Source organism: Salvelinus sp. IW2-2015, unplaced genomic scaffold, assembly GCF_002910315.2.
Source record: "Salvelinus sp. IW2-2015 unplaced genomic scaffold, ASM291031v2 Un_scaffold3299, whole genome shotgun sequence".
Lineage (NCBI taxonomy): Eukaryota > Metazoa > Chordata > Actinopteri > Salmoniformes > Salmonidae > Salvelinus > Salvelinus sp. IW2-2015.
Window position 1 is genome coordinate 43,737 of NW_019944583.1, and position 23,688 is coordinate 67,424.

Genomic DNA, 23,688 nt, shown 5'->3' on the forward strand with positions numbered 1-23,688 from the left:
CACTCAGGTTGTGAATGTGCAAGGACAAAATCTAAGTGCTTTGAACAGGGTGTGTGTAGGTGCCAGGCGCACCGGTTTGTGTTCAAGAACTGCAACGCTGCTGGGTTTTTCACACTCACGTTTCCCGTGAGTATCAAGAAAGGTCCACCACCCAAAGCACATACAGTCACTTGACACACTTGTGGAGCATTGAAGTCACATGGGCCAGCATCCCTGTGGATCCCTTTGACAGTCCATGCTCGATGAATTGAGGCTGTTCTGAGGGCAACTCAAGTAAGGAGTTCCTAATGTTTGGTACAGTCAGTGTACGAAAAGGAAAGGTGGCTGAAAGTGGTTGAAAAGGCAGAGAATAGAAGGGGGAAGAATAAAGAGAGAGGTGTGAGGAGTGTGATGTAAGTCAGTTAAAACCATGAGGTCGATGTCCGTGCCCCCGCGGAATCAATTAGCACAATAAAAAACCATTGCATAAAATCCAGCAGTTTAAATCTAGAGATATCTTCTTTTTTTTTGCATTGGACAATTTCGAGTCTCAATCCACTGCAATCTGCCTATGTCGCACTTCCGCATTGATGGTGAAGGTGTCGGAGCCTTAGAGCGATGTTTGTCAGGACCATGAGGCATCCCCGAAAATCCGGTTCTTCTCACAACATCGTTCGTTTTGCTCTTACAAGCCCCCGTAAGCGTATTGGGGGCTCGTCTTAAAGTCGGTACAGCCCGATCTGACAACTTCTGGTCTGTAGCTTCCGGAACAGTACATGACCCCTCTGTGAAAGGTGAGACCTCACAAACATTACATTTGGTTTTTTTCCTCTCGACGCCCACAGGCCTCCACAGACTTGTCTGAAAGTTCCCCTGTACCAGTTGAAAAAGTTATGGACAGTATATTGCATGAAGACTGTTATATTTTGCCAAATAAGTGTTTAAATACATGTAAAAACAAAAAATCTTATAATAATGTCTTCCTTGACTTATCTTATATCTCTCAATACTTCTTTTAGTTTGGGAGGGACTATTATGTTGTTCATTAGTGTTGTAATGAAATGTACCACATATGGGCATTCAATAGCAGTCAATGCACTGTACAGTATGGGGCTAATAGCCAGTATGAAATGTACAATAATGGGCTAATTAGCAGTATGCAATTGTACAGTATGGCTACTAGCGAGTAAGTTGCAATGTACGTATGGGTGAATAGCGAGTATGGAGGCTGGTCCACGTATGGGGCTATAGCGATGTAATGAAGTGAGTGATGAGAGTGTGGGAATAGCCACCAGTAATGGCAATGTAACCAGTACTGGGCTAATCGCAGTAATGAAATGTACAGGCTATGGGTAATACAGGTGGGTAAGGTGTCGATGAGGGTATGAGCTAATAGCAAGGGGTATGAAAACGGTGGAGTGGTTTACAGTGGGCCGATCCTATAGCAGTAATGTGAATGTACAAGTGATGGGCGCTGAAAAAGCGGAGTAGATGCAATGGTGGGACTCTGAGTGGTTATGGGCTGAAGCACGCATTTAGGGTAAGTGGGGCAATGTAGAGTTTAGTGGTCTGCATAGGGCGTGTAACCTCGAAGGATGTACAATATAGGGGGTCAGGTGGTAAGTGAGCAGTAATGAGAATGGGCTACAGGGGTGTAGCAACTATGGCTAATGCAGTTTAATGTGGTGTTACTTGGAGCTTTTTATTGGGGCCGGCACAGTAGGGAGGCTTGGTAATTGTAGGTTGAGGTGGTACAGGGTCACTCGATCTATATAGCGGGAGTATGTAGTAAGTGGGTGCGGAGTTATGGACAGGGCTGAGGGTGGTGGATGTAGCTTATGTAGGGTGTACAGGAGTAGGCTAGCGAGTTTGGATGAGCGGAGGTAAGTGCTTTTGATTTGAGTGGACAGTACTGGTGGCTAATAAGCGGAGTCACATGGAAGAATGTGTACTTCTAGTTGGGGTAATGGGGGCTAATCAGCAGCTAATGCAATGTACCAGTTGGCTTAATAGCAGTAATGAATGTACAATATGGCCATGGCAGTCATGAAATGTACCAATATGGGCTATAGCATTTAATGCAAATAGTACAGTATGAGCTAATAGGCAGTTAATGCAATGTACAGTATGGGGGTGGGGCAACAAAGCTGTGGTAATGAAAATGGGTTTACAGATTTATGTGTTGAGGTGTTTATTGATGTCACTTGTTAAATCCACTTCAATCAGTGTAGATGAAGGGGAGGAAACAGGTTAAAGAAGGATTTTTAAGCCTTGAGACAATTGAGACACTCAGAGGGTGAATGTGCAAGACAAAAAATCTAAGTGCCTTTGAACAGGGTATGGTAGTAGGTGCCAGGCGCACCGGTTTGTGTCAAGAACTGCAACGCTGCTGGGTTTTTCACACTCAACAGTTTCCCGTGAGTATCAAGAAAGGTCCACCACCCAAAGCACATACAGTCAACTTGACACACTTGTGGGAGCATTGAAGTCAACATGGGCCAGCATCCCTGTGGATCCCTTTTGACAGTCCATGCCTCGATGAATTGAGGCTGTTCTGAGGGCAACTCAAGTAAGGAGTTCCTAATGTTTGGTACAGTCAGTGTACGAAAAAGGAAAGGTGGCTGAAAAGTGGTTGAAAAGGCCAGAGAATAGAAGGGGGATAGAATAAAAAGAGAGAGGTGTGAGGAGTGTGATGTAAGTCAGTTAAAACCACCTGAGGTCGATGTCCGTGCCCCCGCGGAAATCCAATTAGCACAATAAAAAAACATTGCCATAAAAATCCAGCAGTTTAAACTAGAGATATCTGTTTTTTTTGCATTGGATGTGTCTCAATCCACTGCATCTGCCTATGTCGCACTTCCGCATCTGTGGTGAAAGGTGTCGGAGCTAGAGCGATGTTTGTCAGACCATGAGGCATCCCGAAAATCGGTCTTCTCACAACATCGTTCGTTTTGCTCTACAGCCCCCGTAAGCGTATTGGGGCTCGTCTAAAGTCGGTACAGCCGATCTGACAACTTCTGTCTGTAGCTTCCGAACAGTAATGACCCCTCTGTGGAAAGGTGAGACTCACAAACACATACATGTTGGTTATTTTCCTCTACGACGCCCACAGGCCTCACAAGACTTGTCTGAAAGTCCCCTGGTACCAGTTGAAAAAAGTTATGGAAGTATATATGAAGACTGTTTAGTGCCAAAAATAAGGTGTTAAATACATGTAAAAAAAAAAAAAATCTAATAATAATAATGTTTCCTTGACTTTCTTATATCTCTCAAATACTTCCTTTAGTTTTGGGAGGGACTATATGTTGTTCCATGTAGTGAATCTGTAATGAAATGTACAATATGGGCTAATAGCAGTAATGCAATGTACAGTATGGGCTAATAGCAGTAATGAAATGTACAATATGGGCTAATAGCAGTNATGTACAGTATGGGCTAATAGCAGTAATGAAATGTACAATATGGGCTAATAGCAGTAATGCAATGTACAGTATGGGCTAATAGCAGTAATGCAATATACAGCATGGGCTAATAGCAGTAATGCCAAATAAAAAAGTTCATCACATAAAACATTTATATATTTTTTTTGATACATCAAAGGGTCTTAAAATTCAATGTATGACCTTCTTACAACAATTCCATTTGGCTTAGTAGAACCCCCACCCCATCTTAGACAAGGCTTAGACTCTTATGAGTTAATAGGCGTCTCTCTAGCAACTATCCCTGGTGAGACAGATTCTTCTCAGATCTGAGAATAGTGAGAATGTCTCTTTCTGACTAATAAACTCTCAGTGGAATGTCTTATCACTTATCGCCATGGTAATTAACAGCTAAAGAGAAACCAGAGACCATCACCCCCTGTCATGTGATCCTGGTGGACTGGACTCCAACAGCGGTTTTCTCTGTGTGGCCTTGCTCCCAACCGTTAACTTCAGCCTCTCAACCTATAACAAGCACTTAACCACAACCATGACACTGACCTTCAACCTGACCCACTCTGGGTTTGTACACGAGACAAAATAAACTCAGCAAAAAAAGACATGTCCCTTTTTCAGGACCCCGTCTTTCAAAGATCATTAGTAAAAATCCAAATAACTTCACAGATCTTCATTGTAAAGGGTTTAAACACTGTTTCCCATTGTTTCCCATAAACAATGAATGAACATGCACCTGTGTAACGGTCGTTAAGACACTAACAGCTTACAGACGGTAGGCAATTAAGGTCACAGTTATGAAAACGTTGGACACTAAAAGAGGCTTTTCTACTGACTCTGAAAAACACCAAAAGAAGGATGCCCAGGGTCCCTGCTCATCTGCGTGAACGTGTCTTGGGCATGCTGCAAGGAAGCATGAGGACTGCAGATGTGTCCAGGGTAATACATTGCAATATCCGTACTATGAGACGCCTAAGACAGAGCTACAGGGAGACAGAACGGACAGCTGATTGTCCTCGCAGTGGCAGACCATGTGTAACAACACCTGCACAGGATTGGTACATCCGAACAGCACACCTGCGGGACAGGTACAGGATGGCAACAACAACTGCCCGAGTTACACCAGGAATGCACAATCCCTCCATCAGTGCTCAGACTGTCCGCAATAGGCTGAGAGAGGCTGGACTGAGGGCTCGTAGGCCTGTGTTGTAGAGCTGGTCCTCACAGACATCACCGGGAACGAACATCGCTATTGTATTCAGGGCACAAACCCCCGGTCGCTGGACCAGAATCATACTGGCAAAAAGTGCTCTTCACTGACGTGTCACCGGTTTTGTTCTCAACCAAGGGGGTGGATGGTCGGATTCGCGTTTTCGTCGAAGGAATGGTCGTTACACAACGAGCCTGTACTCTGGAGCGGGATCGATTTGGAGGCTGGAGGTTCTCATTCATGGTCCTTGGGGCGGTTGTATCACAGCATATCGGACATGGAGTTTGTTGTCATGGTGCAGGAAATCTCAAATGATGTGCGTTACAGGGAGAACATCCTCCTCCTCATGTGTAACCTTTCCCCTGCCGCAGGCCATCCTGACATTGACTCCCTTCCTAGCATTTGTGCAATGCCACCATGCCATTTCTTGGCTTTTTCGATTCTCTGTGGCGTGATTTCCTGCAAGACAGGAATGTCATGTGTTCTGCCTGATGAAGCCGAGGCGATAAGAGCCCGGTATCTTCAATCCCATTGAGCACGTCTGCGGACCTTGTTGGATCGTGGAGGGTGAGGGCAAAGGGCCATTCCGCCTTCGTTTTTCGTTGTTTTATGTTAATTTGATTGTCCGTTGAGACTTGGCAGGTGCGCGTGGATAGAGAGAGTAGGTGAACATTATCCAATTTGCAAGAAACTGGTCAAATTCTGGTGCGTCCATTGAGTGATGGTAGATTGCCACTGTTGCAGTACTTAATGCAGCTGGTGGCCCCACCAGATACTGACAGTTACTTTTGATTTTGACCCCCCCCCCCCCCTTTGTTCAGGGACACATTATTCCGTTTCTGTTAGTCGACGATGTCTGTGGAACTTGTTCAGTTTATGTCTCAGTTGTTGAATCTTGTTATGTTCAAACAAATACTTACACATGTTAAGTTTTCTGAAAAGAAACGCAGTTGACAGTGAGAGAACGTTTCTTTTTTTGCTGAGTTTAGAGAGAAACGGAGAGGGAGGGAGAGAGAAAGAAAAGAGGGAGAGATTGGGTTTGTTGTTGGATTTAAAGCAGTTCATAGTCCTAGGTATGTTCATAGTCCTGCCCGCTGTGTCCTTCTTTCCATTCAATTATATTTCCTGTAAGATCATATTGTTTTCTTCCTCTGTGGTATTATAAGAGCGTGGGCTCCTCACAGTAATTGAGTGCTATTGAAAAAGCCTGAATTGACACCATAGGATGATAGGGAGAGGGAAAGGCGGAGAAGGGGAGAGGGGGAGGAGAAGAATAGGTGCAGAGAACAGTGGAAGAGGTGCAATCACTGTTTTCCTCTGAAGAGAGAGAGAGCGTGTCTAGCATTACAGATCTCCTAGCAGACGGTGAGTGCATTTACCTGCCCATGATGACGCACAGGAGGAAATGGTTCTAGGAACGCTCCCCGTGTTCTATCCCACTGGGCACCCACTGGTTGAATCAACGTTGTTTCCACGCCATTTCAATGGAATTGAATGAATGAACCAAAGTGGAAAAGTGGAAAAGACGTTGAATTGACGTTTGTGCCCAGTGGGACATCACTTTGACACCTTTACATAAAGTATCTACGGCAACAACACCAATTCGATTTGGTTTCTTTCCTCCAACACATGGAAGGAACATATTTTGTCCCCCTGGGGGAATCTACCTTTGTTTCTTAAGTGTTTAGTAGAATTTTGCTTCGTAGAACAACTATACAATGACTCACACCTGTTTTTCCAACCACAGTCAACGTGAAAGATTCTCATTAGGTGAGTTGCTGGAGTTTGTTGACAGATCTTCTCTCCTGTGTGTGAGAGAGAGACGCAGCTAGTTTCCCTCTCTCCACTTCCTCCTGAGTTCTGTTTGATATTTTGCATGGTCTCCCCGGTTCGGTGTGATTTGTTGAAAAGATCCTCTGTTATGTAGACACACAAACTCCAGGGACTAGTGCTAGCTCGACGTCAGCTCACTGACATGTTGGAGACGCTAGAGGCCTCCTTTGATTATTGGTGTGATTAGAGATGTGACTCACTCTTCTATAGGAGATGTATCTTTTAGCTCTGCTGTGCTGAGTCAAGCTGATGGCTGTGTTTTATCCATCTACGCTCTGGCTTTATTTAGCCCTGGAGCTCTGCTTGGCTCACTGGAGCTGGTGTTTGCATCTGTTGTGAGTGCAGTGTGTTCTGTGTGTACAATATATGCGCTGCTGTGTGGTGCTATGGACTCGGTTGTTGTGCTCCCTGCTCAGTGTGGTCGTTGCTTAGATAAATGACCCCATTAGAAAGCACAGTGGGGGCGATCCGTCAGAGCCACCCTCTCTCTGCGTGCCCAGACACTGTCTGCCTGCCCACCAAATCAAATCAAATCAAATATGATTTGTCGTGCACACATATTTAGCAGATGTTAGCGCGGGTTTAGCGAAACGCTTATCTTCCTAGCTCGAACAGTGCAGTAATTTACAAGTGCCACCACTCTGTTGTGGGGCTGTGTGTGTGACTGCACTGTGTAAATGTTTGTGGTTGCAGTATGAACAGTGCGTGTGTGTGTGTTTGTGTGAGTGCATGTGTGCGTGCATGTGTGTGTGCATGTGTGTGTCTGTGACTTTGTATGTGTGTTATTATGAGCCGTCCTCCCCTCAACAGCCTCCTGTGGTGTGTGTGCATGCATGTTGTGTGTATTTGTGAATGACCTCAAAGCGAGCACTGCTGGGAGTCAATGAGCACAGCACTCTGTGAGACTGCGTCTCGCCTTACTAAATACAAGATTAATGAGAGCCTCGTAGAAAAACATGCTGAAGTCTTATTGAACCAGAACGAGGGATGAAAATGACAGAAAGAGCGGAGGAGAAGTTGTGTTCTACTTGGAGCGAGGGGCTAGCGAGGGGCGCTGGCACTGTACTGTAATGTAATGTGGGCTCGATCTGTCTGGCTGGCTCTGCAATACTAACAGTCGTCAGCGAGCATTCTGGGAGCTCATTAACGGAGTCTGGGAGCTGGAGGAGACCCGGCGGTGGAGATAGGGGAGCCAGCTCACTGAACAGAACACAGCAGCCTAGCAGAACACAGTCTAGTAGCAGCAGCAGCAGAGCAGCTGAGGAAGAAGAGATGCTGCCTGGGCCCAGGCCAGGTCCAGGCTAGTAGAATAAACGCAGAGTGACAGCCCTGATCTGGATCTACATGGCCTTGTCTAATCCAGACAGCCCTGGCCTGCACTCATTTAAGGTTGGCCAGAGGCCAGCAGGGCTCCAACCAATAGGGAGAGGATGCAGGTGTAGGGGGAGAGAGTACTTTACATAAGCGTTAAAACATTTAAACAGATCTCAGTGCCCACCAGGTTATTTTGTATCTTCCCCATTCCTACCTACTGGTCCTCAGTGGATCCCTAATTCGGAAGGTGTTGTGTTCTGGACTTCTGCCTTGCTGTAACACACTGCTTTCAGCATTGGTGAACCAACAGGCACCGTCACATGATTCCATCCCACCCTATCAGAAAGAGGAAAGATGGCATCAGTTGTATGAATGTTGGTCCTGACATGCTGAGGCATTATGCCAATCTTAATTGTGTTTGTTTGTCTTATAGTCTGTTTATTGTTAATGTCCTCTTCCACGTTTCTCCGTACTCCTCTCTGTCAAATCCACTCTTTCTGCCTCTCTCTCGCTCTCCTCTCCCCAAACAAACTCTCTCTCACTTTCTCTCCTCCAGAGTCGTAGTCCCCGTCACTCCCAGTCCACCCAGTCTGGGCTAGCTGACCAGGCCGCTAAGCTGTCCTTTGCCTCGGCTGAGTCTCTGGCTGAGACCATGTCTGAGGCTGACATCCCCCTGGGGTTCAGCCGAACCAACCGCTTCCGCCAGAGTCTGCCCCTGTCCCGCTCAGCCAGCCAGAACAAGCTGCGCTCCCCAGGTGAGACCCAACACCCACACTGGAGCTGGACATGACCCAGACAGAAACTATACATGACGTGTACATGATCACGTCTTAACCTTTACCAACTACTGCTACAGTAAGACAGTGCCCCCCAGGTGAGACCCACCACACATTGTACAGAGAATATACATGACATCAGTGGAGGCTCCTCAGTGGAGGAAGGGGAGGACCATCCTCCTCAGTGATTTCCACAAAAATAAAAAAAGGGTGAAACTTTAAAACAGTTATCCTTTTTAGATAAACCTATAGTAAATATATTCACATGTCACCAAATAATTGATTAAAACACACTGTTTTGCAATGAAGGTCTACTGTAACCTCAACAGCACTACCATGGTGTAGCCGGAGGACAGCTAGCTTCCGTTCTCCTCTGAGTACATTGACTTCAATACAAAACCTAGGAGGCTCATGGTTCTCACCCCCTTCCATTGACTTACACAGTAATTATGGCAACTTCCGGAGGACGTCCTCCAACCTATCAGAGCTCTTGCAGCATGAACTGGCATCTTGTCCACCCAATCAAAGGATCAGAGGATCAAAGGATCAGAGAATGAATCTAGTACTGAAAGCATAAGCTACACCTAGCTAGCACTGCAGTGCATAACATGTGTTGAGTAATTGACTCAAAGAGAGAGAAGGAAAATAGTTAAACAGTGTTGAACAAATTAATTTAAAAAAATATTAAGGAGAAGCAAGAGAAAGAAAGAGAGATGTTGTTGAATTTTTTGCCTGGTCACAGACAGCTGATGTGTTGTGCACTGAAGCCCACAAGCAAAGGGAAAAGATGAGAGGACAGCGCGTAGATGCGAGAAGGAATTAACAAGCAAAGTGATCAAGCTTTTTATATGTGGCTGCTATGAAAGTGAACTGTTTTTGCGTGTGATCAGGGGTGTATTCATTCCACCGATTCCGTTGAAAAACATTTCTTAAAAGGAATCAATATCAAATCAAATGAAAGTTTTTTTGTCACGTGCGCCGAATACAACAAGTGTAGACTTTACAGTGACATGTTTACTTACAGGCTCTAACCAATAGTGCAAAAAAGGTATTAGGTGAACAATAGGTAAGTAAAGAAATAAAAACAACAGTAAAAAGACAATGAAAAATAACATTAGCAAAGCTATATACAGTAGCGAGGCTATAGAAGTTGCGAGGCTACATACAGGCACCGGTTAGTCAGGCTGATTGAGGTATTATGTACATGTAGTTATGGTTAAAGTGACTATGCATATATGATAAACAGAGAGAGTAAAAGAGGAGTTGGCGGGTGGTGGGTGGCGGGACACAATGCACCATTTCAGCCAATGTGCAGGGGCACTGGTTGGTCGGGCCAATTGAGGTAGTATGTACATGAATGTATAGTTAAAGTGACTATGCATATATGATAAACAGAGAGTAGCAGCAGTGTAAAAGAGAGGTTGGGGGGGCACACAATGCAAATAGTCTGGGTAGCCATTTGATCTTTGACAATTTTTAGGGCCTTCCTCTGACACCGCCTGGTGTAGAGGTCCTGGATGGCAGACAGCTTAGCCCCAGTGATGTCCTGGGCTGTACGCACTACCCTCTGTAGTGCCTTGCGGTCGGAGGCCGGGCAATTGCCATACCAGGCAGTGATGAAACCAGTCAGGATGCTCTCGATGTTGCAGCTGTAGAACCTTTTGAGGATCTGAGGACCCATGCCAAATGTAGTCCCAGGATCCTTAGCTTAGTGATGAGCTTTGAAGGTACTATGGTGTTGAACCCTGAGCTGTGGTCAATGAATAGCATTCTCACATAGGTGTTCCTGTTGTCCAGGTGGGAAAGGGCAGTGTGGAGTGCAATATAGATTGCATCATCTGTGGATCTGTTTGGGCAGTATGCAAATTGGAGGGGGTCTAGGGTTTCTGGGATAATGGGGTTGATGTGAGCCATGACCAGCCTTTCAAAGCACTTCATGGCTACGGGCGTGGGTGCTATGGCTCTGTAGTCATTTAGGCAGGTTGCCTTCATGTTCTTGGGCACAGGGACTATGGTGGTCTGCTTGAAACATGTTGGTATTACAGACTCAATCAGGGACATGTTGAAAATGTAAGTGAAGACACCTGCCAGTTGGTCAGCACATGCTCGGAGCACACATCCTGGTAATCCGTCTTGCCCCACAGCCTTGTGAATGTTGACTTGTTTAAAGGTCTTACGCACGTTGAGCGTGATCACACAGTCGTCTGGAACAGCTGATGCTCTCGTGCATGCCTCAGTGTTGCTTGCCTCGAAGCGAGCATAGAAGTGGTTTAGCTCGTCTGGTAGGAACGAAACAGGGATATGGAACGAAACGGGGATAAACATACCTGAATTTGTCCAATAGAAACTCAGGATGGGTATAGGTCAAATTAAAGTATCATGTAGTAAGTAGCCTAAACCTATCGCTGTTACATTGAACTGGGTGAATGGAATATGAATGACAGTCATCCAATATGTGGTTATAGAAATAAGGCCATGGTCATAAAATAAATGAACATCCTCCCTCATCTTAAACGTCACCGACTGCCACTGCATGACATAAACATGACCATGTAACAGCCTTTACCAGATACATAGCTGAGGCAACATTTTCCTCATCCCAAAGCTTTTGTGGACTTACTCATCTAATCATGCCATTTTCATATTAACATTTACCTAGTTTATCTGCTATCTTATCAAACCTTATCCACTTGCATAGTAAATAATTATTCCCAATTCCTTTTGCGTTTTGTGGTTATGCTTTATTTGAATCCACTATTCAAATTATTGCGAAATGATTGAATCGTGATCACATTTGCATATTTTGTAGCCATTTCAGAAGCGTAAATGATGCACTCCAGGCTGGGTGTTTTTATCAGGGACCAATCACACAGCTCCTTAGTTAGTCATGTAACCTACAGCCTGGTGTCTCTTCGCACCCTCAGATGAGTGTGATTATTCTCTGCCTGCCTGCCCTGTGGTACGTTAGTGCTTACATAACACTGGATCATCCACGCCTTAGATTACATATCTGGGGCAAAACAACCATATACAGCCATACACTGCACTGTATTTCATTATTAGCACAGGGATAATATGTTCATAGACATTAAGTCATGATTCAAATCCTGACGTATTATTCATGTATTTCTGCCACAGTCATATTGAGTGAACTCAGTGTTGGGACAGCTTTACAGTGTGGACTACAGTATTACCAGACATTATCCTGACCAACCTGCCCTCCAAATACACCTCTGCTGTCTTCAATCAAGATCTCAGCGATCACTGCCTCATTGCCTGTATCCGCCACGGGTCTGCGGTCAAACGACCACCCCTCATCACTGTCAAACGCTCCCTAAAACACTTCTGCGAGCAGGCCTTTCTAATCGACCTGGCCCGGGTACCGCTGGAAGGATATTGACCTCATCCCGTCAGTTGAGGATGCCTGGTCATTCTTTAAATGTTACTTCCTCACCATATTAGACAAGCATGCTCCGTTCAAAAAATGCAGAACCAAGAACAGATATAGCCCTTGGTTCACTCCAGACCTGACTGCCCTCGACCAGCACAAAAACATCCTGTGGCGAACTGCAATAGCATCGAAGAGCCCCCGCGATATGCAACTGTTCAGGGAAGTCAGGAACCAATACACGCAGTCAGTCAGGAAAGCAAAGGCCAGCTTTTTCAAGCAGAAATTCGCATCCTGTAGCTCTAACTCCAAAAAGTTCTGGGATACTGTAAAGTCCATGGAGAACAAGAGCACCTCCTCCCAGCTGCCCACTGCACTGAGGCTAGGTAACACGGTCACCACCGATAAATCCGTGATAATCGAAGACTTCAACAAGCATTTCTCAATGGCTGGCCATGCCTTCTTCCTGGCGACTCCAACCTTGGCCAACAGCCCCGCCCCCCCGCTGCTACTCGCCCAAGCCTCCCCAGCTTCTCCTTTACCCAAATCCAGATAGCAGATGTTCTGAAAGAGCTGGAAAACCTGGACCCATACAAATCAGCTGGGCTTGACACATCTGGACCCCCTATTTCTGAAACTGTCCGCCGCCATTGGTCGCACCCCCTATTACCAGCCTGTTCAACCTCTCCTTCGTATCATCTGAGATCCCCAAGGATTGGAAAGCTGCCGCGGTCATTCCCCTCTTCAAAGGGGAGACACCCTGGACCCAAACTGTTACAGACCTATATCCATCCTGCCCTGCCTATCTAAGGTCTTCGAAAGCCAAGTCAACAAACAGATCACTGACCATCTCGAATCCCACCGTACCTTCTCCGCTGTGCAATCCGGTTTCCGAGCCGGTCACGGATGCACCTCAGCCACGCTCAAGGTACTAAACGACATCATAACCGCCATCGATAAAAGACATTACTGTGCAGCCGTCTTCATCGACCTGGCCAAGGCTTTCGACTCTGTCAATCACCATATTCTTATCGCAGACTCAGTAGCCTCGGTTTTTCTAATGACTGCCTTGCCTGGTTCACCAACTACTTTGCAGACAGAGTTCAGTGTGTCAAATCGGAGGGCATGTTGTCCGGTCCTCTGGCAGTCTCTATGGGGGTACCACAGGGTTCAATTCTCGGGCCGACTCTTTTCTCTGTATACATCAATGATGTTGCTCTTGCTGCGGGCGATTCCCTGATCCACCTCTACGCAGACGACACCATTCTATATACTTCCGGCCCTTCCTTGGACACTGTGCTATCTAACCTCCAAACGAGCTTCAATGCCATAAACACACTCCTTCCGTGGCCTCCAACTGCTCTTAAACGCTAGTAAAACCAAATGCATGCTTTTCAACCGTTCGCTGCCTGCACCCGCACGCCCGACTAGCATCACCACCCTGGACGGTTCCGACCTAGAATATGTGGACATCTATAAGTACCTAGGTGTCTGGCTAGACTGCAAACTCTCCTTCCAGACTCATATCAAACATCTCCAATCCAAAATCAAATCAAGAATCGGCTTTCTATTCCGCAACAAAGCCTCCTTCACTCACGCCCGCCAAACTTACCCTAGTAAAACTGACTATCCTGCCGATCCTCGACTTGGGCGATGTCATCTACAAAATTGCTTCCAACACTCTACTCAGCAAACTGGATGCAGTTTATCACAGTGCATTCGTTTTTGTTACTAAAGCACCTTATACGACCCACCACTGCGACCTGTATGCCCTAGTCGGCTGGCCCTCGCTACATGTTCGTCATCAGACCCACTGGCTCCAGGTCATCTACAAGGCTATGCTAGGTAAAGTGCCGCCTTATCTCAGTTCACTGGTCACGATGGCTACACCCACCCGCAGCACGCGCTCCAGCAGGTGTATCTCACTGATCATCCCTAAAGCTAAAACCTCATTTGGACGCCTTTCCTTCCAGTTCTCTGCTGCCTGCGACTGGAACGAATTGCAAAAATCTCTGAAGTTGGAGACTTTTATCTCCCTCAACAACTTTAAAAATCTGCTATCCGAGCAGCTAACCGATCGCTGCAGCTGTACATAGTCCATCTGTAAACTACCCCACCCAATTTACCTACCTCACCCCCATACTGCTTTTATTTATTTACTTTTCTGCTCTTTTGCACACCAGTACCAATATCTCTTCTTGCACATGATCATCTGATGATTTATCACTCCAGTGTTAATCTGCTAAATTGTAATTATTCGATTTATTGCCTACTCATGCCTTTTGCACACATTGTATATAGATTCTCTTTTTTTCTACCATGTTATTGACTTGTTTATTGTTTACTCCATGTGTAACTCTGTGTTGTCTGTTCACACTGCTATGCTTTATCTTGGCCAGGTCGCAGTTGCAAATGAGAACTTGTTCTCAACTAGCCTACCTGGTTAAATAAAGGTGAAATAAAAATAAATAAAAAAATTACAAGAGTGAACTCAGCATTGGGCAGCTTTACAGTGTGGACTACAGTATCATAAGAGTGAACTCAGCGTTGGGACAGCTTTACAGTGTGGACTACAGTATCATAAGTGTGAACTCAGTGTTGGACAGCTTTACAGTGTGGACTACAGTAAAATAAGTGTGAACTCATCGTGGGACAGCTTACAGTGTGGAACTACAGTAAAATAAGTGTGACTCAGCATTGGGACAACTTTACAGTGTGGACTACAGTAAAATAAGTGTGAACTCAGCATTGGGACAGCTTTACAGTGTGGACTACAGTAAATAAGTGTGAACTCAGCATTGGGACAGCTTTACAGTGGGGATGGATCAGACGTATAAACATTGGTGGGTGTAGGCGATGCTAAGCACGCAGGAGAAAGAGAGCGCTGTAAAAGCAGTGACAGTGGCGGATGATGAGATCTTTGGAAGAGGAGTTTAGGCAGTGCTTTAGGAGAGTGGCACTCTCTCACTCCCACCTCCTCCTGTCTATTTACAACCAGACCTTCCTTTATCTGTCTCTCTCTCCTTTTCCTTTGACTTTCATCACCCCTTCCTCTGTTGTTCTATTATCTCCTGCTCCACCTTTATCCTTGACTTTAAATTCTCTCTCTGTGGCCTGGTCAACACATCTACGGTGTCGGCATAGGTTCAAATCCGGCTCTGCTGCCCTTTGACCCAGCCTCTCTCTACCTTTCCCCACTGTCATAATCTCTCTCTAGCTGTTCAAGGAAGTCAGAAAAGATCTTAAAAAATATATGATCAATTCTTTCCCCTCTCTCTTTATCACTCTCCTTCTCCAGGCGTGCTGTTCCTGCAGTTTGGGGATGAGACGCGGCGGGTGCACATCACCCCACGAGCTGAGCAGCCTGGACACGCTGCACGCCCTCATCCGTGCACATGTTCCCCCAGAAGCTGACGGCGGGGATGCTCAAGTCCTCCAACACGGCCATCCTGATCAAGGACGAGGCGCGCAACGTCTTCTACGAGCTGGAGGACATCCGGGACATCCAGGACCGCAGCATCATCAAGATCTACCGCAAGGAGCCATCTACGCCTCCTACCCCGCCACACACCTGGTCAACGGGGACCCGAGGGTGAGACAGGGTGGGGAGAGAAGGGTGAGGGAGGAGAGAGGGGTGCTGAGGGAGGGGGATGGGGTGGAGCGTCTGATACTGGGATAGGTGGAGATGGAGGGCTCTGGATTCTACTACACTGATACTGTGACACTTCTGTTGGGCTTTGACTTTGAAGGTGCAACAGCTCTTTGTGTTTTATGTTGCAACGGTAAGTTTGACAGGTTGTGGAGGCGTATGGGTTATTTCTCCAGATATTCCCGCTGGGCAGTACTTTTATCTTCAAGAGCACCATATGCTGCCTGGACACTAAATAACAATGGTTTCCAGGGAGATGAGCTTGTTTCACCCCCTGTGCATGTCTGCTTTCTGGTTGAGTTGAAGGAACCTTGAAGTTCTTCTGTTTTCAGTCCCTACCATCTGTAATAGTACATACATTGAGGATGAATCAGCATTACCTATGGCAAATAGTTAGAGTGTGTGTGTGTGTGTGTGTGTGTGTGTGTGTGTGTGTGTGTGTGTGTGTGTGTGTGTGTTGTGTGTGTGTGTGTGTGTGTGTGTGTGTGTGTGTGTGTGTGTGTGTGTTGGTGTGTGTGGTGTGTGTGTGTGTGTGTGTGTGTGTGTGTGTGTGTGTGTGTGTGTGTGTGTGTGTGGGGTGGTCTCTGTCTGTGCGGATGAATGTGTTTTCGTGTGTGCGTGCAGCATACTAAAATCCCTAAATTGTGTATGGAGGAACACCAAAATATCCCAGATGAACTAGATTCAATTAAATCATAGAGAGTTTCTTATTTCCAGGAGGGTAGATGATGCGGTAAAACCAGGCCTTTGAAGAACATTCAAGTTGCTGGCTCTTGGCTGGCTCTTTGTTCTATGACAGTGTGTGTGTGAACTGCACACCCCCTCCTAGTTCAGCGCTGTGCTGGGGACTACCCTGCATGTTAACTAACATCTTGACATTGAACTGCTCCTGGGTGTACATTTTGGGGTTGGATAGTTGGTTTTAACTGTGTTTTCAGGGTTTTAAGTGTGTTGTGTGTGTGTGTGTGTGTGTGTGTGTGTGTGTGTGTGTGTGTGTGTGTTGTGTGTGTTGTGTGGTGTGTGTGTGTGTGTGTGTGTGTGTGTGTGTGTGTGTGTGTGTGTGTTGTGGTGGTTAATTTCTTTACTAATAAGGGAGCAGGTCAATACAACACACACATATAAAGTGAATCGATTGAGTGCTCTACGGTAATGATGAATGGTCATGGCTGCTAGACGATTCACGCTCAGATGATTCGTTGAGAGCCCCCGAGACAAAAGGTATTTTATAGCCAAGATACACCCCTTCGACCTACATGACGAACAGATATATAGAATGGGTCACAAGGTTAAGATATGTATGAAAGATATCTATAATACATAGCAGACAGTCTCTGCTGTGTCAACAGTTTTCATTGTATAGAGACCAGTGTCGGCCTCTGACTCCAACTGGAACCATCGCTCTCTGGTACGGTATCGTACAGAAACATTAACTTATGCTCTGGAATGCTCTTTAGGTTTTATCACCCAAAGACAATCGTAAATCTCCTCTGTCAGTGTTATCTCCCAGAGGCCATCCTCAGTAGAACACACACACAATAGTTATAAGAATATTCTATTCTGTTGCATAAAACAACCATTTGATGCAATAAAGTATTTACAACACAATCTTGCAATTTTCAGGAGAGGAGAGGTAATTACTGTAGGTTTGTGGGAAAGAACATAAACAGGAGAGAGAGATAATTTACTGTAGGTTGAGGAAAGACATAAACAGGAGAGAGAGGTAATTACTGTAGGTTGAGGAAAGACATAAACAGGAGAGAGAGGTAATTACTGTAGGTTGAGGAAAGACATAAACAGGAGAGAGAGATAATTACTGTAGATTGAGGAAAGACATAAACAGGAGAGAGAGGTAATTACTGTAGGTTTGAGGAAAGACATAAACAGGAGAGAGAGGTAATTACTGTAGATTGAGAAAAGACATAACAGGAGAGAGAGATAATTCTGTAGGTTGAGGAAAGACATAAATAGGAGAGAAGAGATAATTACTGTAGGTTGAGGAGACATAAACAGGAGAGAGAGGTAATTACTGTAGGTTGAGGAAAGACATAAATAGGAGAGAGAGATAATTACTGTAGGTTGAGGAAAGACATAAACAGGAGAGAGAGGTAATTACTGTAGGTTGAGGAAAGACATAAACAGGAGAGAGAGGTAATTACTGTAGGTTGAGGAAAGACATAAACAGAGAGAGAGGTAATTACTGTAGGTTGAGGAAAGACATAAACAGGAGAGAGAGGTAATTACTGTAGGTTGAGGAAAGACATAAACAGGAGAGAGAGGTAATTACTGTAGATTGAGAAAAGACATAAACAGGAGAGAGAGTAATTACTGTAGGTTGAGGAAAGACATAAACAGGAGAGAGAGGTAATTACTTGAGATTGGAGGAAAGACATAAACGGGAGAGAGAGGTAATTACTGTAGGTTGAGGAAAGAACTAAACAGGAGAGAGAGATAATTACTGTAGATTGAGGAAAGACATAAACAGGGAGAGAGAGTAATTACTGTAGTTTGAGGAAAGACATAAACAGGAGAGAGAGATAATTCTGTAGGATTGAGGAAAGACATAAATAGGAGAGAGAGGTAACTACTTGTTAGGTTGAGGAAAGACATAAACAGGAGAGAGAGGTAATTACTGTAGGTTTGAGGAAAGACATAAACAGAGAGAGAGATATTACTACTGTAGGTTGAGGAAAGACATAAATAGGAGAGAGAGTAACTGTAGGTTGAGGAAAGACATAAATAGGAGAGAGAGATAATTACTGTAGGTTGAGGAAAGACATAAATAGGAGAGAGAGGTAATTACTGTAGATTGAGGAAAGACATAAATAGGAGAGAGAGGTAATTACTGTAGATTGAGGAAAGACATAAATAGGAGAGAGAGGTAACTACTGTAGATTGAGGAAAGACATAAACATGAAAGAAAGAGGAATTGAAAAAGTGGGAGATGCAGAGTAAAAAGAGGGGGAAGCAGAATTTTAAAAAAGAAGTTAGAATATAAAAGGATTAGACCACCCAGGCAAGCGGTGGAGGAGAGAAGAAAGAACCTGTGGTGGATGAGGAAATTCCTCACATTCATTCTCATGAACCAGGAGTGGGTTAGGCTCCTGTTTTCTCTCGCTTCTCTTCAATAGAGAGGAAATGGATATGTGCAGATATGGAGACGTGCTGAATACCAGCTCTTTGTAATCCAGTGGGTTTAGTTGGGCTGGTTAAATGGAGCTCGGTGGTTCTCCTAGACGAGTGGAAGGAGAAGAAAGAAACAATAAGGCTGGACTGGTTCCCTCTTTTAAGCTCTTTCATTTTCAGCCTTAGTTATTACACTGTAAGGTGACAATCAGTACATGTAGGTAATCCCATATCCCATAAGCCTTACTGTACTCTTGGATAGATCCATTACTCTAGACTTGAATCACACGTGTTGATTGTGTGCTGGTTTTTGATGTGAGCTTCTATAAAGATGCTATGATTGCGTTGATGAGCCCAGGCTGCCACAGACTGTCCAATGTCAGTGTGATTTCCTATCCTCTGATTGTCAGCCTGGCACAGAGGGGGGCACGTTTCATCCTGTATCCATGTAACCTACCCTCCACCCCGCCCCTTATGTCGTTTCAGGGATCTGTGTACACGTCCCGAGAGTCCTCCCCCCCCGCCGCCTCAACACCTGCTCCTCTCCGCGCTCGCCCCCCTCCGGTCCCCAGCCCGTCACGTCTGTCCTCAGTGGGCGGCCCCTCCTTCGCCGGGCGGCAGTCACCCCAGCTCCAACAACACTCCCAGCCCAAAAAACCGAGCAGCACCAGCAGCACCCCCAGCAGCACCCAGCCACCAGCACTCCCACCAACCCTGAAGCCGGCTCCCACACGGGGGCCCAACGCCGCCTGTCCTCCTCCCCTAGCCCATCTGAGCGCCCGACGTCAAGCCCGACAGGAGTTTCTGGAGAACCTTATGCGGTAAAGGGGTTGTACGCTGACCCCTACATGCCTGGTACCGAGGCCGCTAGCATCGCTCCACACATTCGCTGGCCTCCATCGGAGACCCGTCCGTTTCCCCGTTTCCGGTGGGCTGTACCCTGGTCTCGCTCCCCAGCACCTACTCTGCTGCCCACCCTCAGGGGGACTGTGAGACGCCTGTACAGCCTGGAGGTCCCCTCTACTCCGACTCCTATACCTCAGGCCACCACTGGCATGGGCTTCCGCATCCCCCCTCCCTCCCGCAGACAATCCCTAATGAGCTGAACAGGGGGACTCTTTACTCTAGCTCCCCAGCGAGCCTCCCCTGTGCAGCAACCTTCGCAAGGACTCAGCCTCCTCTTCGTGTTGGGAGCCCCAAGTCCAGGGCCCACTCCAGCTCTGCCCTCGCCTTGCAGGCCGCCGGAGGGCACGGGAGCAGTTTGCGCCCGGATACACTCCGCACTCCATGAGAACTTCTGAGTCACAGGTGAGTGTGTATGTGTGTGTGTGGTTGGATTGATCTCCTCATACAGATGTGTTTCGCTAGGGGTTTCTATGGCACTATAATTTTGACGTTACTGTGGATTGTGGGTGTGCGAGCATTCACATTTGGTGTTGTTGAGTGAACCTAACTGACCAGTGTGGTAAACTAGCTGGCTTGTCTCCAGGGCACCTTGGCGGGACGCCTGACTTGGGATGGAGGCCCGTGAGAAACAGATAGGCAGTCGGACAGCCTGGTTTAGAGTGTACTGACAAAGCACGCACATGACGCACGTAAGACCCCTTAAGATCCAAAAACACACAGAGCCATCATAACGTATATACTACTACAGCAGTAACCCATCACAAGACGAGCCAGAAATACACGACTGGTCTCAGGATATCTATATCGTATGTTTAATAGACCAGATATACGTTCAAGTACGTTATTCAGTATATTGTACTGGACATGATTAATATTACGGTTTGGTGGCATTACACTGTTAATTGGACTGGTAATAACTATAGCCTTACCGCTGATGGACGTAAACACTCGCTGTATGTATAAGTACATAATGCGTAGTATAGTTAAGTGTTTGGGCATTAGCATTGTAATTTGCATTGCCCTGTGCCTGGTTGATCCTCAGATGCGATACTGCGTCTCTGGCATGAGATGGCGGGCTGCCATACGGACAGGGCTCGGAGTGCCTCACGCGCCTTCCCTTTCTCTTCCACGGAAGACCGAAATCACAGCGACGGCATCCCGCACTGGAAGTGAGTGACTGCCCTAAATTCTAGCCCAAACTAGATGAAGTGAATTGAGTTCTTATTTGATCTTGTAGTAGACTGCGTCGCAGTCCATGTTAACCATCTTACATAGTTCAAGTTAGAGCTTAGTTTTCAGATCAATTTACCATTGGTGGACCAGGCATGACCAGTTATTTTAAAAGATAAGTTATGGCTTACTGGTCCTCTTAAACCTCAACAGACAATTGAATGACTTTACCCTGCAACTCAAAACCATAGAACAAGACCCTATCCCTCTGTCCTGGCTTCTCTATTTAATCTCTCTCTTAGCTCTCCATTTCCTCCTCTTTTCTTCTTCTAGATTTCTTCTATTTCTCTGCACTCCCTCTTCGTCTATACATACTTCTTTCTTCCCCTATTCCTAATGCCTCGTTTGCCACAGTGAGATCTACATAGGACCTTGCTGTATACAAAAGGCAGACATCAAAAGCCAGCGAAAGGACACGTCTGCCTTTGATGCCTGGCTGCTTTGAGAATAAGACCAAATAAATAAAGCTGTTAAATTATCAATTTTTCCCTCAGCATAGTCGATAAGAAGTGTCCAGGGGTCAATCTGCCTTTGGCAAATGTAACCTTGAAGTTTACTCCCCAATTTTCCTCCCATCTCTCTTCTCTCTATTTATCTTCAGTAACTGGCTCACTGCTTTCTGTATTACAGTTGGACGGCAGAAGCTGAAAGGTAGTTGACTCTTCTCCTCTTCTCCTCTATCTCTCTTCTATCTCTCTCTCCATCTCTCCCCCGGGTGGGTTCTGTGTTTGTCACAGTCCAAGATTGGTGTGTGTGTCTCTTTTCTATTACCTTTGGTTGGTTACTAGAGGTCAGGTCTGTCTATCTCTACCCTCCCCCCCCTTACCCCCGCCCCCGCCCCCACCCCCTGTCTCTGAATCTGTCTTGTTGGTCCCTTACTCATTCTGGTTGTCGGGATGTTGTCATCTGAGATTCAGAGGATATTCTCTCGCACCATAAACAGGCTCTCTTGTTGTCTTCAGTCTACTCTGTCCAGGAACTGGCTGGGATCCTTTACCTGCTCTCTCAAGACGCGTGTGGGAATGTGTGTGTGCGTGCGTGCATGTATCTTCTGTTTGTCGTGTCAGATGTCTTTATACACACAGCATTGTAAATAACCGAGTTTCCTCTGACTTCCTCATAAGCTGTGTTGTCCTGTAGGTTGTCAGTATCTGACGGCCGGGCGGCCCGCTGCTGCTCTGATGCCCCCCCTCCCTCGGAGAACAGCCAGGTCACCACGTCACCGCTGCAATGCAGTTCACTCCACGACCTGCAGCATTGCCATACACCGACCTGCGCAAACAACCTTCCCAGCTCCGCAAGTTGCAGAGTGAAAAACGACCTGGGCTACTCTCATCATTCTATTAGTCCGGCTGATTTACACCAACCACGGTGAGGCACAAGCACGTGCACACACCAATAACTACACACTACACACACCACACACAAATAATTGAAACAAGATTTTCTTCTACGACACATTGTAGGTCATAGTATGCTTTGAGATGTTTGCGTGCGAGACATTGAAATTTGTTAACCGTAGAGATTTAAGCCGTGTCCTGTAACCCTAGCCTAGGGATTATCCCTGTGAAAGATGGAGCGCAGCATCAGATATGAAAGAAATGAAACCTTCAACGTCTCGCTGTGACTCCCTGCGGACCATGGTTACAGGTAGAGAGAAAGAAGCCGTGGCGAAAGAGAATCGTCCTGTCTGTGTTCCTTTAACTCTCTAGGGGGGGGGGGGGGGTTGCTCTAACATCATCAATCAGTGGAAAAAAATGAAAAGTGTAAGGATATGCGTATGTGATTTAGGGACAGCGCAGGGCCGTTTAATAGTCTGCCCTGTCTGTCTCTTCCTTTAGAGAGAGTTTATGAAACATAACAGTGGACACAGTCAGTGGTCCAGTCCACTTCATGCATCGTTAAGCTCTCCCTAGGGCCCAGCTCAATGGCTCATGACTCCTGGGTATTGTAGTTTTATAGCCTGTGATTTCCTCAACATACAACTGGTGCTCACAGCAGCAGTACCTGCACCAACTCTCTTCTGATGAGGAACTGGGTTTAAGTGGTGTACACTGAGAATACACTGAGTATACAAAACATTATGAACACCTGCTCTTTCCACGACATAGACTGACCAGGTGAATCCAGGTGAAAGCTACGATCCCTTATTGATGTCACCTGTTAAATCCACTTCAATCAGTGTAGATGAAGGGGAGACAAGAGGAGACAAGTTAAATAAGGATTTTTAAGCCTTGAGACGATCGAGACATGGATTGTGTGTGTGTGCCATTCAGAGGGTGAATGGGCAAGACAAAAGAAGTGACTATGAACCTGGTATGGTAGTACTGTAGGTGCCAGGTTCACCGGTTTGTGTCAAGAACTGCAATGCGGATGGGTTTCTCACGCTCAGCAGTTTCCCATGTGTATCAACAAAGGTCCACCACCCAAAGGACATCCAGACAACTTGACACAACTGTGGGAACTATTGAAGTCAACGGGGGCAGCATCCCTGTGGAATGCTTTCGACACCTTGTAGAGTCCATGCACCGACGAATTGAGGCTGCTCTGAGGGCAAAAGACACGGATGGAGAGGAGTAAAGTGGTAAATGGAAGCCAAATGCAGCACAGTGGGACTAGAGAGTAGTAATAATCTCAGTCATTTACCTGTGTGGGAGCCCAAGCCTGACTCCTAACCTCTGACCCGCCCCGTTGCTCATGGAGACGGCCCCAGGCCTGAATAATACATGATGCTCATGAATTATGTAGAGTGAGAGAGAGAAGGGAGAGGAAGGGTGAACGTGGTAGAGGTAGCGTAATGCAGAGAAAGAAACAGAAAGAGAGTATAAATGTTTTTATTGTGACTG

General features: G+C 46.1%; 1 pseudogene; it reads left to right on the top strand.

The window, feature by feature from the left end:
- Positions 1-23,688, top strand: part of LOC112075632 (SRC kinase signaling inhibitor 1-like) — a 46,118-nt pseudogene that overhangs the window by 13,689 nt on the left and 8,741 nt on the right.